Raw genomic sequence first — 17827 nt, 5'->3', positions numbered from 1 at the left:
TCCAGCGTTCCCCCAAGTCTCCCGATAAAAATGATACCTCACTTGTGTGGGTAGGCCTAGCGCCCGCGACAGGAAATGGCCCAAAACACAACGTGGACACATCAAATTTTTTCATAGAAAACAGTGCCTATCTGTGGATTTTGGCCTCTAGCTCAGCCGGCACCTGGGGAAACCTAGCAAACCAGCGCATTTTTTAACACTAGAAACTCAGGGGAATCCAAGATGGGGTGACTTGTTGTGCTCTGACCAGGTTCTGTTACCCAGAATCCTTTGCAAACCTCAAACTTTGGCTAAAAAAAAACACATTTTCCTCAAATTTTGGTGACAGAAAGTTCTGGAATCAGAGAGGAGCCACAAATTTCCTTCCACCCAGCGTTCCTCCAAGTCTCCCGATAAAAATGATACCTCACTTGTGTGGGTAGGCCTAGCGCCCGCGACAGGAAATGCCCCAAAACGCAACGTGGACCCATCACATTTTTTGAAAGAAAACAGAGGTGTTTTTTGCAAACGTGCCTACCTGTAGATTTTGGCCTCTAGCTCAGCCGGCACCTAGGTAAACCTACCAAACCTGTGCATTTTTTTAAACTAGAGACCTAGGGGAATCCAAGATCGGGTGACTTTCTGGGGCTCTGACCAGGTTCTGTTACCCAAAATCCTTTGAAAACCGCAAAATTTGGCTAAAAAAAACACGTTTTCCTCACATTTTGGTGACAGAAAGTTCTGGAATCAGAGGGGAGCCACAAATTTCCCTCCATCCAGCGTTCCCCCAAGTCTCCCGATAAAAATTATACCTCACTTGTGTGGGTAGGCCTAGCGCCCGCGACAGGAAATGGCCCAAAACACAACGTGGACACATCACATTTTTTCATAGAAAACAGTGCCTACCTGTGGATTTTGGCCTCTAGCTCAGCCGGCACCTGGGGAAACCTAGCAAACCAGCGCATTTTTTAAAACTAGAAACCCAGGGGAATCCAAGATGGGGTGACTTGTGGGGCTCTGACCAGGTTCTGTTACCCAGAATCCTTTGCAAACCTCAAACTTTGGCTAAAAAAACAAATTTTCCTCAAATTTTGGTGACAGAAAGTTCTGAAATCAGAGAGGAGCCACAAATTTCCTTCCACCCAGCGTTCCCCCAAGTCTCCCGATAAAAATTATACCTCACTTGTGTGGGTAGGCCTAGCGCCCGCGACAGGAAATGCCCCAAAACGCAACGTGGACCCATCACATTTTTTGAAAGAAAACATAGGTGTTTTTTGCAAACGTGCCTACCTGTAGATTTTGGCCTCTAGCTCAGCCGGCACCTAGGGAAACCTACCAAACCTGTGCATTTTTTAAAACTAGAGACCTAGGGGAATCCAAGATCGGGTGACTTGTGGGGCTCTGACCAGGTTCTGTTACCCAAAATCCTTTGCAAACCGCAAAATTTCGCTAAAAAAACACGTTTTCCTCATATTTTGGTGACAGAAAGTTCTGGAACCAGAGAGGAGCCACATATTTCCCTCCATCCAGCGTTCCCCCAAGTCTCCCGATAAAAATGATACCTCACTTGTGTGGGTAGGCCTAGCACCCGCGACAGGAAATGCCCCAAAACGCAACGTGGACCCATCACATTTTTTGAAAGAAAACAGAGGTGTTTTTTGCAAACGTGCCTACCTGTAGATTTTGGCCTCTAGCTCAGCCGGCACCTAGGGAAACCTACCAAACCTGTGCATTTTTTAAAACTAGAGACCTAGGGGAATCCAAGATCGGGTGACTTGTGGGGCTCTGACCAGGTTCTGTTACCCAAAATCCTTGGAAACTGCAAAATTTGGCTAAAAAAACACGTTTTCCTCATATTTTGGTGACAGAAAGTTCTGGAACCAGAGAGGAGCCACAAATTTCCCTCCATCCAGCGTTCCCCCAAGTCTCCCGATAAAAATGATACCTCACTTGTGTGGGTAGGCCTAGCGCCCGCGACAGGAAATGGCCCAAAACACAACGTGGACACATCACATTTTTTCATAGAAAACAGTGCCTACCTGTGGATTTTGGCCTCTAGCTCAGCCGGCACCTGGGGAAACCTAGCAAACCAGCGCATTTTTTAACACTAGAAACCCAGGGGAATCCAAGATGGGGTGACTTGTGGGGCTCTGACCAGGTTCTGTTACCCAAAATCCTTTGCAAACTGCAAAATTTGGCTAAAAAAACACGTTTTCCTCAAATTTTGGTGACAGAAAGTTCTGGAATCAGAGAGGAGCCACAAATTTCCTTCCACCCAGCGTTCCCCCAAGTTTCCCGATAAAAATGATACCTCACTTGTGTGGGTAGGCCTTGCGCCCGCGACAGGAAATGCCCCAAAACGCAACGTGGACCCATCACATTTTTTGAAAGAAAACAGAGGTGTTTTTTGCAAACGTGCCTACCTGTAGATTTTGGCCTCTAGCTCAGCCGGCACCTAGGGAAACCTACCAAACCTGTGCATTTTTTAAAACTAGAGACCAGGGGAATCCAAGATCGGGTGACTTGTGGGGCTCTGACCAGGTTCTGTTACCCAAAATCCTTTGCAAACCGCAAAATTTGGCTAAAAAAACACGTTTTCCTCAAATTTTGGTGACAGAAAGATCTGGAACCAGAGAGGAGCCACAAATTTCCCTCCATCCAGCGTTCCCCCAAGTCTCCCGATAAAAATGATACCTCACTTGTGTGGGTAGGCCTAGCGCCCGCGACAGGAAATGGCCCAAAACACAACGTGGACACATCACATTTTTTCATAGAAAACAGTGCCTACCTGTGGATTTTGGCCTCTAGCTCAGCCAGCACCTGGGGAAACCTAGCAAACCAGCGCATTTTTTAACACTAGAAACCCAGGGGAATCCAAGATGGGGTGACTTGTGGGGCTCTGACCAGGTTCTGTTACCCAGAATCCTTTGCAAACCTCAAACTTTGGCTAAAAAAACACATTTTCCTCAAATTTTGGTGACAGAAAGTTCTGAAATCAGAGAGGAGCCACAAATTTCCTTCCACCCAGCGTTCCCCCAAGTCTCCCGATAAAAATGATACCTCACTTGTGTGGGTAGGCCTAGCGCCCGCGACAGGAAATGCCCCAAAACGCAACGTGGACCCATCACATTTTTTGAAAGAAAACAGAGGTGTTTTTTGCAAACGTGCCTACCTGTAGATTTTGGCCTCTAGCTCAGCCGGCACCTAGGTAAACCTACCAAACCTGTGCATTTTTTTAAACTAGAGACCTAGGGGAATCCAAGATCGGGTGACTTTCTGGGGCTCTGACCAGGTTCTGTTACCCAAAATCCTTTGCAAACCGCAAAATTTGGCTAAAAAAACACGTTTTCCTCACATTTTGGTGACAGAAAGTTGTGGAACCAGAGAGGAGCCACAAATTTCCCTCCATCCAGCGTTCCCCCAAGTCTCCCGATAAAAATGATACCTCACTTGTGTGGGTAGGCCTAGCGCCCGCGACAGGAAATGGCCCAAAACACAACGTGGACACATCAAATTTTTTCATAGAAAACAGTGCCTATCTGTGGATTTTGGCCTCTAGCTCAGCCGGCACCTGGGGAAACCTAGCAAACCAGCGCATTTTTTAACACTAGAAACTCAGGGGAATCCAAGATGGGGTGACTTGTTGTGCTCTGACCAGGTTCTGTTACCCAGAATCCTTTGCAAACCTCAAACTTTGGCTAAAAAAAAACACATTTTCCTCAAATTTTGGTGACAGAAAGTTCTGGAATCAGAGAGGAGCCACAAATTTCCTTCCACCCAGCGTTCCTCCAAGTCTCCCGATAAAAATGATACCTCACTTGTGTGGGTAGGCCTAGCGCCCGCGACAGGAAATGCCCCAAAACACAACGTGGACCCATCACATTTTTTGAAAGAAAACAGAGGTGTTTTTTGCAAACGTGCCTACCTGTAGATTTTGGCCTCTAGCTCAGCCGGCACCTAGGTAAACCTACCAAACCTGTGCATTTTTTTAAACTAGAGACCTAGGGGAATCCAAGATCGGGTGACTTTCTGGGGCTCTGACCAGGTTCTGTTACCCAAAATCCTTTGAAAACCGCAAAATTTGGCTAAAAAAAACACGTTTTCCTCACATTTTGGTGACAGAAAGTTCTGGAATCAGAGGGGAGCCACAAATTTCCCTCCATCCAGCGTTCCCCCAAGTCTCCCGATAAAAATTATACCTCACTTGTGTGGGTAGGCCTAGCGCCCGCGACAGGAAATGGCCCAAAACACAACGTGGACACATCACATTTTTTCATAGAAAACAGTGCCTACCTGTGGATTTTGGCCTCTAGCTCAGCCGGCACCTGGGGAAACCTAGCAAACCAGCGCATTTTTTAAAACTAGAAACCCAGGGGAATCCAAGATGGGGTGACTTGTGGGGCTCTGACCAGGTTCTGTTACCCAGAATCCTTTGCAAACCTCAAACTTTGGCTAAAAAAACAAATTTTCCTCAAATTTTGGTGACAGAAAGTTCTGAAATCAGAGAGGAGCCACAAATTTCCTTCCACCCAGCGTTCCCCCAAGTCTCCCGATAAAAATTATACCTCACTTGTGTGGGTAGGCCTAGCGCCCGCGACAGGAAATGCCCCAAAACGCAACGTGGACCCATCACATTTTTTGAAAGAAAACAGAGGTGTTTTTTGCAAACGTGCCTACCTGTAGATTTTGGCCTCTAGCTCAGCCGGCACCTAGGGAAACCTACCAAACCTGTGCATTTTTTAAAACTAGAGACCTAGGGGAATCCAAGATCGGGTGACTTGTGGGGCTCTGACCAGGTTCTGTTACCCAAAATCCTTTGCAAACCGCAAAATTTCGCTAAAAAAACACGTTTTCCTCATATTTTGGTGACAGAAAGTTCTGGAACCAGAGAGGAGCCACATATTTCCCTCCATCCAGCGTTCCCCCAAGTCTCCCGATAAAAATGATACCTCACTTGTGTGGGTAGGCCTAGCACCCGCGACAGGAAATGCCCCAAAACGCAACGTGGACCCATCACATTTTTTGAAAGAAAACAGAGGTGTTTTTTGCAAACGTGCCTACCTGTAGATTTTGGCCTCTAGCTCAGCCGGCACCTAGGGAAACCTACCAAACCTGTGCATTTTTTAAAACTAGAGACCTAGGGGAATCCAAGATCGGGTGACTTGTGGGGCTCTGACCAGGTTCTGTTACCCAAAATCCTTTGCAAACTGCAAAATTTGGCTAAAAAAACACGTTTTCCTCATATTTTGGTGACAGAAAGTTCTGGAACCAGAGAGGAGCCACAAATTTCCCTCCATCCAGCGTTCCCCCAAGTCTCCCGATAAAAATGATACCTCACTTGTGTGGGTAGGCCTAGCGCCCGCGACAGGAAATGGCCCAAAACACAACGTGGACACATCACATTTTTTCATAGAAAACAGTGCCTACCTGTGGATTTTGGCCTCTAGCTCAGCCGGCACCTGGGGAAACCTAGCAAACCAGCGCATTTTTTAAAACTAGAAACCCAGGGGAATCCAAGATGGGGTGACTTGTGGGGCTCTGACCAGGTTCTGTTACCCAGAATCCTTTGCAAACCTAAAACTTTGGCTAAAAAAACACATTTTCCTCAAATTTTGGTGACAGAAAGTTCTGAAATCAGAGAGGAGCCACAAATTTCCTTACACCCAGCGTTCCCCCAAGTCTCCCGATAAACATTATACCTCACTTGTGTGGGTAGGCCTAGCGCCCGCGACAGGAAATGCCCCAAAATGCAACGTGGACCCATCACATTTTTTTAAAGAAAACAGAGGTGTTTTTTGCAAACGTGCCTACCTGTAGATTTTGGCCTCTAGCTCAGCCGGCACCTAGGGAAACCTACCAAACCTGTGCATTTTTTAAAACTAGAGACCTAGGTGAATCCAAGATCGGGTGACTTGATGGGCTCTGACCAGGTTCTGTTACCCAAAATCCTTTGCAAACCGCAAAATTTGGCAAAAAAAACATGTTTTCCTCACATTTTGGTGACAGAAAGTTCTGGAATCAGAGAGGAGCCACAAATTTCCCTCCATCCAGCGTTCCCCCAAGTCTCCCGATAAAAATGATACCTCACTTGTGTGGGTAGGCCTAGCGCCCGCGACAGGAAATGGCCCAAAACACAACGTGGACACATCACATTTTTTCATAGAAAACAGTGCCTACCTGTGGATTTTGGCCTCTAGCTCAGCCGGCACCTGGGGAAACCTAGCAAACCAGCGCATTTTTTAAATCTAGAAACCCAGGGGAATCCAAGATGGGGTGACTTGTGGGGCTCTGACCAGGTTCTGTTACCCAAAATCCTTTGCAAACCTCAAACTTTGGCTAAAAAAACACATTTTCCTCAAATTTTGGTGACAGAAAGTTCTGAAATCAGAGAGGAGCCACAAATTTCCTTCCACCCAGCGTTCCCCCAAGTCTCCCGATAAAAATTATACCTCACTTGTGTGGGTAGGCCTAGCGCCCGCGACAGGAAATGCCCCAAAACGCAACGTGGACCCATCACATTTTTTGAAAGAAAACAGAGGTGTTTTTTGCAAACGTGCCTACCTGTAGATTTTGGCCTCTAGCTCAGCCGGCACCTAGGGAAACCTACCAAACCTGTGCATTTTTTAAAACTAGAAACCCAGGGGAATCCAAGATGGGGTGACTTGAGGGGCTCTGACCAGGTTCTGTTACCCAGAATCCTTTGCAAACCTCAAACTTTGGCTAAAAAAACACATTTTCCTCAAATTTTGGTGATAGAAAGTTCTGAAATCAGAGAGGAGCCACAAATTTCCTTCCACCCAGCGTTCCCCCAAGTCTCCCGATAAAAATTATACCTCACTTGTGTGGGTAGGCCTAGCGCCCGCGACAGGAAATGCCCCAAAACGCAACGTGGACCCATCACATTTTTTGAAAGAAAACAGAGGTGTTTTTTGCAAACGTGCCTACCTGTAGATTTTGGCCTCTAGCTCAGCCGGCACCTAGGGAAACCTACCAAACCTGTGCATTTTTTAAAACTAGAGACCTAGGGGAATCCAAGATCGGGTGACTTGTGGGGCTCTGACCAGGTTCTGTTACCCAAAATCCTTTGCAAACCGCAAAATTTCGCTAAAAAAACACGTTTTCCTCATATTTTGGTGACACGTTTTCCTCATATTTTGGTGACAGAAAGTTCTGGAACCAGAGAGGAGCCACATATTTCCCTCCATCCAGCGTTCCCCCAAGTCTCCCGATAAAAATGATACCTCACTTGTGTGGGTAGGCCTAGCACCCGCGACAGGAAATGCCCCAAAACGCAACGTGGACCCATCACATTTTTTGAAAGAAAACAGAGGTGTTTTTTGCAAACGTGCCTACCTGTAGATTTTGGCCTCTAGCTCAGCCGGCACCTAGGGAAACCTACCAAACCTGTGCATTTTTTAAAACTAGAGACCTAGGGGAATCCAAGATCGGGTGACTTGTGGGGCTCTGACCAGGTTCTTTTACCCAAAATCCTTTGCAAACTGCAAAATTTGGCTAAAAAAACACGTTTTCCTCATATTTTGGTGACAGAAAGTTCTGGAACCAGAGAGGAGCCACAAATTTCCCTCCATCCAGCGTTCCCCCAAGTCTCCCGATAAAAATGATACCTCACTTGTGTGGGTAGGCCTAGCGCCCGCGACAGGAAATGGCCCAAAACACAACGTGGACACATCACATTTTTTCATAGAAAACAGTGCCTACCTGTGGATTTTGGCCTCTAGCTCAGCCGGCACCTGGGGAAACCTAGCAAACCAGCGCATTTTTTAAATCTAGAAACCCAGGGGAATCCAAGATGGGGTGACTTGTGGGGCTCTGACCAGGTTCTGTTACCCAGAATCCTTTGCAAACCTCAAACTTTGGCTAAAAAAACACATTTTCCTCAAATTTTGGTGATAGAAAGTTCTGAAATCAGAGAGGAGCCACAAATTTCCTTCCACCCAGCGTTCCCCCAAGTCTCCCGATAAAAATTATACCTCACTTGTGTGGGTAGGCCTAGCGCCCGCGACAGGAAATGCCCCAAAACGCAACGTGGACCCATCACATTTTTTGAAAGAAAACAGAGGTGTTTTTTGCAAACGTGCCTACCTGTAGATTTTGGCCTCTAGCTCAGCCGGCACCTAGGGAAACCTACCAAACCTGTGCATTTTTTAAAACTAGAGACCTAGGGGAATCCAAGATCGGGTGACTTGTGGGGCTCTGACCAGGTTCTGTTACCCAAAATCCTTTGCAAACCGCAAAATTTCGCTAAAAAAAACACGTTTTCCTCACATTTTGGTGACAGAAAGTTCTGGAACCAGAGAGGAGCCACATATTTCCCTCCATCCAGCGTTCCCCCAAGTCTCCCGATAAAAATGATACCTCACTTGTGTGGGTAGGCCTAGCACCCGCGACAGGAAATGCCCCAAAACGCAACGTGGACCCATCACATTTTTTGAAAGAAAACAGAGGTGTTTTTTGCAAACGTGCCTACCTGTAGATTTTGGCCTCTAGCTCAGCCGGCACCTAGGGAAACCTACCAAACCTGTGCATTTTTTAAAACTAGAGACCTAGGGGAATCCAAGATCGGGTGACTTGTGGGGCTCTGACCAGGTTCTGTTACCCAAAATCCTTTGCAAACTGCAAAATTTGGCTAAAAAAACACGTTTTCCTCATATTTTGGTGACAGAAAGTTCTGGAACCAGAGAGGAGCCACAAATTTCCCTCCATCCAGCGTTCCCCCAAGTCTCCCGATAAAAATGATACCTCACTTGTGTGGGTAGGCCTAGCGCCCGCGACAGGAAATGGCCCAAAACACAACGTGGACACATCACATTTTTTCATAGAAAACAGTGCCTACCTGTGGATTTTGGCCTCTAGCTCAGCCGGCACCTGGGGAAACCTAGCAAACCAGCGCATTTTTTAAAACTAGAAACCCAGGGGAATCCAAGATGGGGTGACTTGTGGGGCTCTGACCAGGTTCTGTTACCCAGAATCCTTTGCAAACCTCACACTTTGGCTAAAAAAACACATTTTCCTCAAATTTTGGTGACAGAAAGTTCTGAAATCAGAGAGGAGCCACAAATTTCCTTACACCCAGCGTTCCCCCAAGTCTCCCGATAAACATTATACCTCACTTGTGTGGGTAGGCCTAGCGCCCGCGACAGGAAATGCCCCAAAACGCAACGTGGACCCATCACATTTTTTGAAAGAAAACAGAGGTGTTTTTTGCAAACGTGCCTACCTGTAGATTTTGGCCTCTAGCTCAGCCGGCACCTAGGGAAACCTACCAAACCTGTGCATTTTTTAAAACTAGAGACCTAGGGGAATCCAAGATCGGGTGACTTGTGGGGCTCTGACCAGGTTCTGTTACCCAAAATCCTTTGCAAACCGCAAAATTTCGCTAAAAAAACACGTTTTCCTCATATTTTGGTGACAGAAAGTTCTGGAACCAGAGAGGAGCCACATATTTCCCTCCATCCAGCGTTCCCCCAAGTCTCCCGATAAAAATGATACCTCACTTGTGTGGGTAGGCCTAGCACCCGCGACAGGAAATGCCCCAAAACGCAACGTGGACCCATCACATTTTTTGAAAGAAAACAGAGGTGTTTTTTGCAAACGTGCCTACCTGTAGATTTTGGCCTCTAGCTCAGCCGGCACCTAGGGAAACCTACCAAACCTGTGCATTTTTTAAAACTAGAGACCTAGGGGAATCCAAGATCGGGTGACTTGTGGGGCTCTGACCAGGTTCTTTTACCCAAAATCCTTTGCAAACTGCAAAATTTGGCTAAAAAAACACGTTTTCCTCATATTTTGGTGACAGAAAGTTCTGGAACCAGAGAGGAGCCACAAATTTCCCTCCATCCAGCGTTCCCCCAAGTCTCCCGATAAAAATGATACCTCACTTGTGTGGGTAGGCCTAGCGCCCGCGACAGGAAATGGCCCAAAACACAACGTGGACACATCACATTTTTTCATAGAAAACAGTGCCTACCTGTGGATTTTGGCCTCTAGCTCAGCCGGCACCTGGGGAAACCTAGCAAACCAGCGCATTTTTTAAATCTAGAAACCCAGGGGAATCCAAGATGGGGTGACTTGTGGGGCTCTGACCAGGTTCTGTTACCCAGAATCCTTTGCAAACCTCAAACTTTGGCTAAAAAAACACATTTTCCTCAAATTTTGGTGATAGAAAGTTCTGAAATCAGAGAGGAGCCACAAATTTCCTTCCACCCAGCGTTCCCCCAAGTCTCCCGATAAAAATTATACCTCACTTGTGTGGGTAGGCCTAGCGCCCGCGACAGGAAATGCCCCAAAACGCAACGTGGACCCATCACATTTTTTGAAAGAAAACAGAGGTGTTTTTTGCAAACGTGCCTACCTGTAGATTTTGGCCTCTAGCTCAGCCGGCACCTAGGGAAACCTACCAAACCTGTGCATTTTTTAAAACTAGAGACCTAGGGGAATCCAAGATCGGGTGACTTGTGGGGCTCTGACCAGGTTCTGTTACCCAAAATCCTTTGCAAACCGCAAAATTTCGCTAAAAAAAACACGTTTTCCTCACATTTTGGTGACAGAAAGTTCTGGAACCAGAGAGGAGCCACATATTTCCCTCCATCCAGCGTTCCCCCAAGTCTCCCGATAAAAATGATACCTCACTTGTGTGGGTAGGCCTAGCACCCGCGACAGGAAATGCCCCAAAACGCAACGTGGACCCATCACATTTTTTGAAAGAAAACAGAGGTGTTTTTTGCAAACGTGCCTACCTGTAGATTTTGGCCTCTAGCTCAGCCGGCACCTAGGGAAACCTACCAAACCTGTGCATTTTTTAAAACTAGAGACCTAGGGGAATCCAAGATCGGGTGACTTGTGGGGCTCTGACCAGGTTCTGTTACCCAAAATCCTTTGCAAACTGCAAAATTTGGCTAAAAAAACACGTTTTCCTCATATTTTGGTGACAGAAAGTTCTGGAACCAGAGAGGAGCCACAAATTTCCCTCCATCCAGCGTTCCCCCAAGTCTCCCGATAAAAATGATACCTCACTTGTGTGGGTAGGCCTAGCGCCCGCGACAGGAAATGGCCCAAAACACAACGTGGACACATCACATTTTTTCATAGAAAACAGTGCCTACCTGTGGATTTTGGCCTCTAGCTCAGCCGGCACCTGGGGAAACCTAGCAAACCAGCGCATTTTTTAAAACTAGAAACCCAGGGGAATCCAAGATGGGGTGACTTGTGGGGCTCTGACCAGGTTCTGTTACCCAGAATCCTTTGCAAACCTCACACTTTGGCTAAAAAAACACATTTTCCTCAAATTTTGGTGACAGAAAGTTCTGAAATCAGAGAGGAGCCACAAATTTCCTTACACCCAGCGTTCCCCCAAGTCTCCCGATAAACATTATACCTCACTTGTGTGGGTAGGCCTAGCGCCCGCGACAGGAAATGCCCCAAAACGCAACGTGGACCCATCACATTTTTTGAAAGAAAACAGAGGTGTTTTTTGCAAACGTGCCTACCTGTAGATTTTGGCCTCTAGCTCAGCCGGCACCTAGGGAAACCTACCAAACCTGTGCATTTTTTAAAACTAGAGACCTAGGGGAATCCAAGATCGGGTGACTTGTGGGGCTCTGACCAGGTTCTGTTACCCAAAATCCTTTGCAAACCGCAAAATTTCGCTAAAAAAACACGTTTTCCTCATATTTTGGTGACAGAAAGTTCTGGAACCAGAGAGGAGCCACATATTTCCCTCCATCCAGCGTTCCCCCAAGTCTCCCGATAAAAATGATACCTCACTTGTGTGGGTAGGCCTAGCACCCGCGACAGGAAATGCCCCAAAACGCAACGTGGACCCATCACATTTTTTGAAAGAAAACAGAGGTGTTTTTTGCAAACGTGCCTACCTGTAGATTTTGGCCTCTAGCTCAGCCGGCACCTAGGGAAACCTACCAAACCTGTGCATTTTTTAAAACTAGAGACCTAGGGGAATCCAAGATCGGGTGACTTGTGGGGCTCTGACCAGGTTCTGTTACCCAAAATCCTTTGCAAACTGCAAAATTTGGCTAAAAAAACACGTTTTCCTCATATTTTGGTGACAGAAAGTTCTGGAACCAGAGAGGAGCCACAAATTTCCCTCCATCCAGCGTTCCCCCAAGTCTCCCGATAAAAATGATACCTCACTTGTGTGGGTAGGCCTAGCGCCCGCGACAGGAAATGGCCCAAAACACAACGTGGACACATCACATTTTTTCATAGAAAACAGTGCCTACCTGTGGATTTTGGCCTCTAGCTCAGCCGGCACCTGGGGAAACCTAGCAAACCAGCGCATTTTTTAAAACTAGAAACCCAGGGGAATCCAAGATGGGGTGACTTGTGGGGCTCTGACCAGGTTCTGTTACCCAAAATCCTTTGCAAACCTAAAACTTTGGCTAAAAAAACACATTTTCCTCAAATTTTGGTGACAGAAAGTTCTGAAATCAGAGAGGAGCCACAAATTTCCTTACACCCAGCGTTCCCCCAAGTCTCCCGATAAACATTATACCTCACTTGTGTGGGTAGGCCTAGCGCCCGCGACAGGAAATGCCCCAAAATGCAACGTGGACCCATCACATTTTTTGAAAGAAAACAGAGGTGTTTTTTGCAAACGTGCCTACCTGTAGATTTTGGCCTCTAGCTCAGCCGGCACCTAGGGAAACCTACCAAACCTGTGCATTTTTTAAAACTAGAGACCTAGGTGAATCCAAGATCGGGTGACTTGATGGGCTCTGACCAGGTTCTGTTACCCAAAATCCTTTGCAAACCGCAAAATTTGGCAAAAAAAACATGTTTTCCTCACATTTTGGTGACAGAAAGTTCTGGAATCAGAGAGGAGCCACAAATTTCCCTCCATCCAGCGTTCCCCCAAGTCTCCCGATAAAAATGATACCTCACTTGTGTGGGTAGGCCTAGCGCCCGCGACAGGAAATGGCCCAAAACACAACGTGGACACATCACATTTTTTCATAGAAAACAGTGCCTACCTGTGGATTTTGGCCTCTAGCTCAGCCGGCACCTGGGGAAACCTAGCAAACCAGCGCATTTTTTAAATCTAGAAACCCAGGGGAATCCAAGATGGGGTGACTTGTGGGGCTCTGACCAGGTTCTGTTACCCAGAATCCTTTGCAAACCTCAAACTTTGGCTAAAAAAACACATTTTCCTCAAATTTTGGTGATAGAAAGTTCTGAAATCAGAGAGGAGCCACAAATTTCCTTCCACCCAGCGTTCCCCCAAGTCTCCCGATAAAAATTATACCTCACTTGTGTGGGTAGGCCTAGCGCCCGCGACAGGAAATGCCCCAAAACGCAACGTGGACCCATCACATTTTTTGAAAGAAAACAGAGGTGTTTTTTGCAAACGTGCCTACCTGTAGATTTTGGCCTCTAGCTCAGCCGGCACCTAGGGAAACCTACCAAACCTGTGCATTTTTTTAAACTAGAAACCCAGGGGAATCCAAGATGGGGTGACTTGAGGGGCTCTGACCAGGTTCTGTTACCCAGAATCCTTTGCAAACCTCAAACTTTGGCTAAAAAAACACATTTTCCTCAAATTTTGGTGATAGAAAGTTCTGAAATCAGAGAGGAGCCACAAATTTCCTTCCACCCAGCGTTCCCCCAAGTCTCCCGATAAAAATTATACCTCACTTGTGTGGGTAGGCCTAGCGCCCGCGACAGGAAATGCCCCAAAACGCAACGTGGACCCATCACATTTTTTTAAAGAAAACAGAGGTGTTTTTTGCAAACGTGCCTACCTGTAGATTTTGGCCTCTAGCTCAGCCGGCACCTAGGGAAACCTACCAAACCTGTGCATTTTTTAAAACTAGAGACCTAGGGGAATCCAAGATCGGGTGACTTGTGGGGCTCTGACCAGGTTCTGTTACCCAAAATCCTTTGCAAACCGCAAAATTTCGCTAAAAAAACACGTTTTCCTCATATTTTGGTGACACGTTTTCCTCATATTTTGGTGACAGAAAGTTCTGGAACCAGAGAGGAGCCACATGTTTCCCTCCATCCAGCGTTCCCCCAAGTCTCCCGATAAAAATGATACCTCACTTGTGTGGGTAGGCCTAGCACCCGCGACAGGAAATGCCCCAAAACGCAACGTGGACCCATCACATTTTTTGAAAGAAAACAGAGGTGTTTTTTGCAAACGTGCCTACCTGTAGATTTTGGCCTCTAGCTCAGCCGGCACCTAGGGAAACCTACCAAACCTGTGCATTTTTTAAAACTAGAGACCTAGGGGAATCCAAGATCGGGTGACTTGTGGGGCTCTGACCAGGTTCTTTTACCCAAAATCCTTTGCAAACTGCAAAATTTGGCTAAAAAAACACGTTTTCCTCATATTTTGGTGACAGAAAGTTCTGGAACCAGAGAGGAGCCACAAATTTCCCTCCATCCAGCGTTCCCCCAAGTCTCCCGATAAAAATGATACCTCACTTGTGTGGGTAGGCCTAGCGCCCGCGACAGGAAATGGCCCAAAACACAACGTGGACACATCACATTTTTTCATAGAAAACAGTGCCTACCTGTGGATTTTGGCCTCTAGCTCAGCCGGCACCTGGGGAAACCTAGCAAACCAGCGCATTTTTTAAATCTAGAAACCCAGGGGAATCCAAGATGGGGTGACTTGTGGGGCTCTGACCAGGTTCTGTTACCCAGAATCCTTTGCAAACCTCAAACTTTGGCTAAAAAAACACATTTTCCTCAAATTTTGGTGATAGAAAGTTCTGAAATCAGAGAGGAGCCACAAATTTCCTTCCACCCAGCGTTCCCCCAAGTCTCCCGATAAAAATTATACCTCACTTGTGTGGGTAGGCCTAGCGCCCGCGACAGGAAATGCCCCAAAACGCAACGTGGACCCATCACATTTTTTGAAAGAAAACAGAGGTGTTTTTTGCAAACGTGCCTACCTGTAGATTTTGGCCTCTAGCTCAGCCGGCACCTAGGGAAACCTACCAAACCTGTGCATTTTTTAAAACTAGAGACCTAGGGGAATCCAAGATCGGGTGACTTGTGGGGCTCTGACCAGGTTCTGTTACCCAAAATCCTTTGCAAACCGCAAAATTTCGCTAAAAAAAACACGTTTTCCTCACATTTTGGTGACAGAAAGTTCTGGAACCAGAGAGGAGCCACATATTTCCCTCCATCCAGCGTTCCCCCAAGTCTCCCGATAAAAATGATACCTCACTTGTGTGGGTAGGCCTAGCACCCGCGACAGGAAATGCCCCAAAACGCAACGTGGACCCATCACATTTTTTGAAAGAAAACAGAGGTGTTTTTTGCAAACGTGCCTACCTGTAGATTTTGGCCTCTAGCTCAGCCGGCACCTAGGGAAACCTACCAAACCTGTGCATTTTTTAAAACTAGAGACCTAGGGGAATCCAAGATCGGGTGACTTGTGGGGCTCTGACCAGGTTCTGTTACCCAAAATCCTTTGCAAACTGCAAAATTTGGCTAAAAAAACACGTTTTCCTCATATTTTGGTGACAGAAAGTTCTGGAACCAGAGAGGAGCCACAAATTTCCCTCCATCCAGCGTTCCCCCAAGTCTCCCGATAAAAATGATACCTCACTTGTGTGGGTAGGCCTAGCGCCCGCGACAGGAAATGGCCCAAAACACAACGTGGACACATCACATTTTTTCATAGAAAACAGTGCCTACCTGTGGATTTTGGCCTCTAGCTCAGCCGGCACCTGGGGAAACCTAGCAAACCAGCGCATTTTTTAAAACTAGAAACCCAGGGGAATCCAAGATGGGGTGACTTGTGGGGCTCTGACCAGGTTCTGTTACCCAGAATCCTTTGCAAACCTCACACTTTGGCTAAAAAAACACATTTTCCTCAAATTTTGGTGACAGAAAGTTCTGAAATCAGAGAGGAGCCACAAATTTCCTTACACCCAGCGTTCCCCCAAGTCTCCCGATAAACATTATACCTCACTTGTGTGGGTAGGCCTAGCGCCCGCGACAGGAAATGCCCCAAAACGCAACGTGGACCCATCACATTTTTTGAAAGAAAACAGAGGTGTTTTTTGCAAACGTGCCTACCTGTAGATTTTGGCCTCTAGCTCAGCCGGCACCTAGGGAAACCTACCAAACCTGTGCATTTTTTAAAACTAGAGACCTAGGTGAATCCAAGATCGGGTGACTTGTGGGGCTCTGACCAGGTTCTGTTACCCAAAATCCTTTGCAAACCGCAAAATTTGGCAAAAAAAACATGTTTTCCTCACATTTTGGTGACAGAAAGTTCTGGAATCAGAGAGGAGCCACAAATTTCCCTCCATCCAGCGTTCCCCCAAGACTCCCGATAAAAATGATACCTCACTTGTGTGGGTAGGCCTAGCGCCCGCTACAGGAAATGGCCCAAAACACGACGTGGACACATCACATTTTTTCATAGAAAACAGTGCCTACCTGTGGATTTTGGCCTCTAGCTCAGCCGGCACCTGGGGAATCCTAGCAAACCAGCGCATTTTTTAAATCTAGAAACCCAGGGGAATCCAAGATGGGGTGACTTGTGGGGCTCTGACCAGGTTCTGTTACCCAGAATCCTTTGCAAACCTCAAACTTTGGCTAAAAAAACACATTTTCCTCAAATTTTGGTGACAGAAAGTTCTGAAATCAGAGAGGAGCCACAAATTTCCTTCCACCCAGCGTTCCCCCAAGTCTCCCGATAAAAATTATACCTCACTTGTGTGGGTAGGCCTAGCGCCCGCGACAGGAAATGCCCCAAAACGCAACGTGGACCCATCACATTTTTTGAAAGAAAACAGAGGTGTTTTTTGCAAACGTGCCTAACTGTAGATTTTGGCCTCTAGCTCAGCCGGCACCTAGGGAAACCTACCAAACCTGTGCATTTTTTAAAACTAGAGACCTAGGGGAATCCAAGATCGGGTGACTTGTGGGGCTCTGACCAGGTTCTGTTACCCAAAATGCTTTGCAAACCGCAAAATTTCGCTAAAAAAACACGTTTTCCTCATATTTTGGTGACAGAAAGTTCTGGAACCAGAGAGGAGCCACATATTTCCCTCCATCCAGCGTTCCCCCAAGTCTCCCGATAAAAATGATACCTCACTTGTGTGGGTAGGCCTAGCACCCGCGACAGGAAATGCCCCAAAACGCAACGTGGACCCATCACATTTTTTGAAAGAAAACAGAGGTGTTTTTTGCAAACGTGCCTACCTGTAGATTTTGGCCTCTAGCTCAGCCGGCACCTAGGGAAACCTACCAAACCTGTGCATTTTTTAAAACTAGAGACCTACGGGAATCCAAGATCGGGTGACTTGTGGGGCTCTGACCAGGTTCTGTTACCCAAAATCCTTTGCAAACCGCAAAATTTCGCTAAAAAACACGTTTTCCTCATATTTTGGTGACAGAAAGTTCTGGAACCAGAGAGGAGCCACATATTTCCCTCCATCCAGCGTTCCCCCAAGTCTCCCGATAAAAATGATACCTCACTTGTGTGGGTAGGCCTAGCACCCGCGACAGGAAATGCCCCAAAACGCAACGTGGACCCATCACATTTTTTGAAAGAAAACAGAGGTGTTTTTTGCAAACGTGCCTACCTGTAGATTTTGGCCTCTAGCTCAGCCGGCACCTAGGGAAACCTACCAAACCTGTGCATTTTTTAAAACTAGAGACCTAGGGGAATCCAAGATCGGGTGACTTGTGGGGCTCTGACCAGGTTCTGTTACCCAAAATCCTTTGCAAACTTCAAAATTTGGCTAAAAAACTCGTTTTCCTCATATTTTGGTGACAGAAAGTTCTGGAACCAGAGAGGAGCCACAAATTTCCCTCCATCCAGCGTTCCCCCAAGTCTCCCGATAAA

Source organism: Pleurodeles waltl, chromosome 10 (assembly GCF_031143425.1).
Source record: "Pleurodeles waltl isolate 20211129_DDA chromosome 10, aPleWal1.hap1.20221129, whole genome shotgun sequence".
Lineage (NCBI taxonomy): Eukaryota > Metazoa > Chordata > Amphibia > Caudata > Salamandridae > Pleurodeles > Pleurodeles waltl.
The sequence above is the reverse complement of the archived record's forward strand: the minus strand, read 5'-3'. Positions refer to the sequence as shown.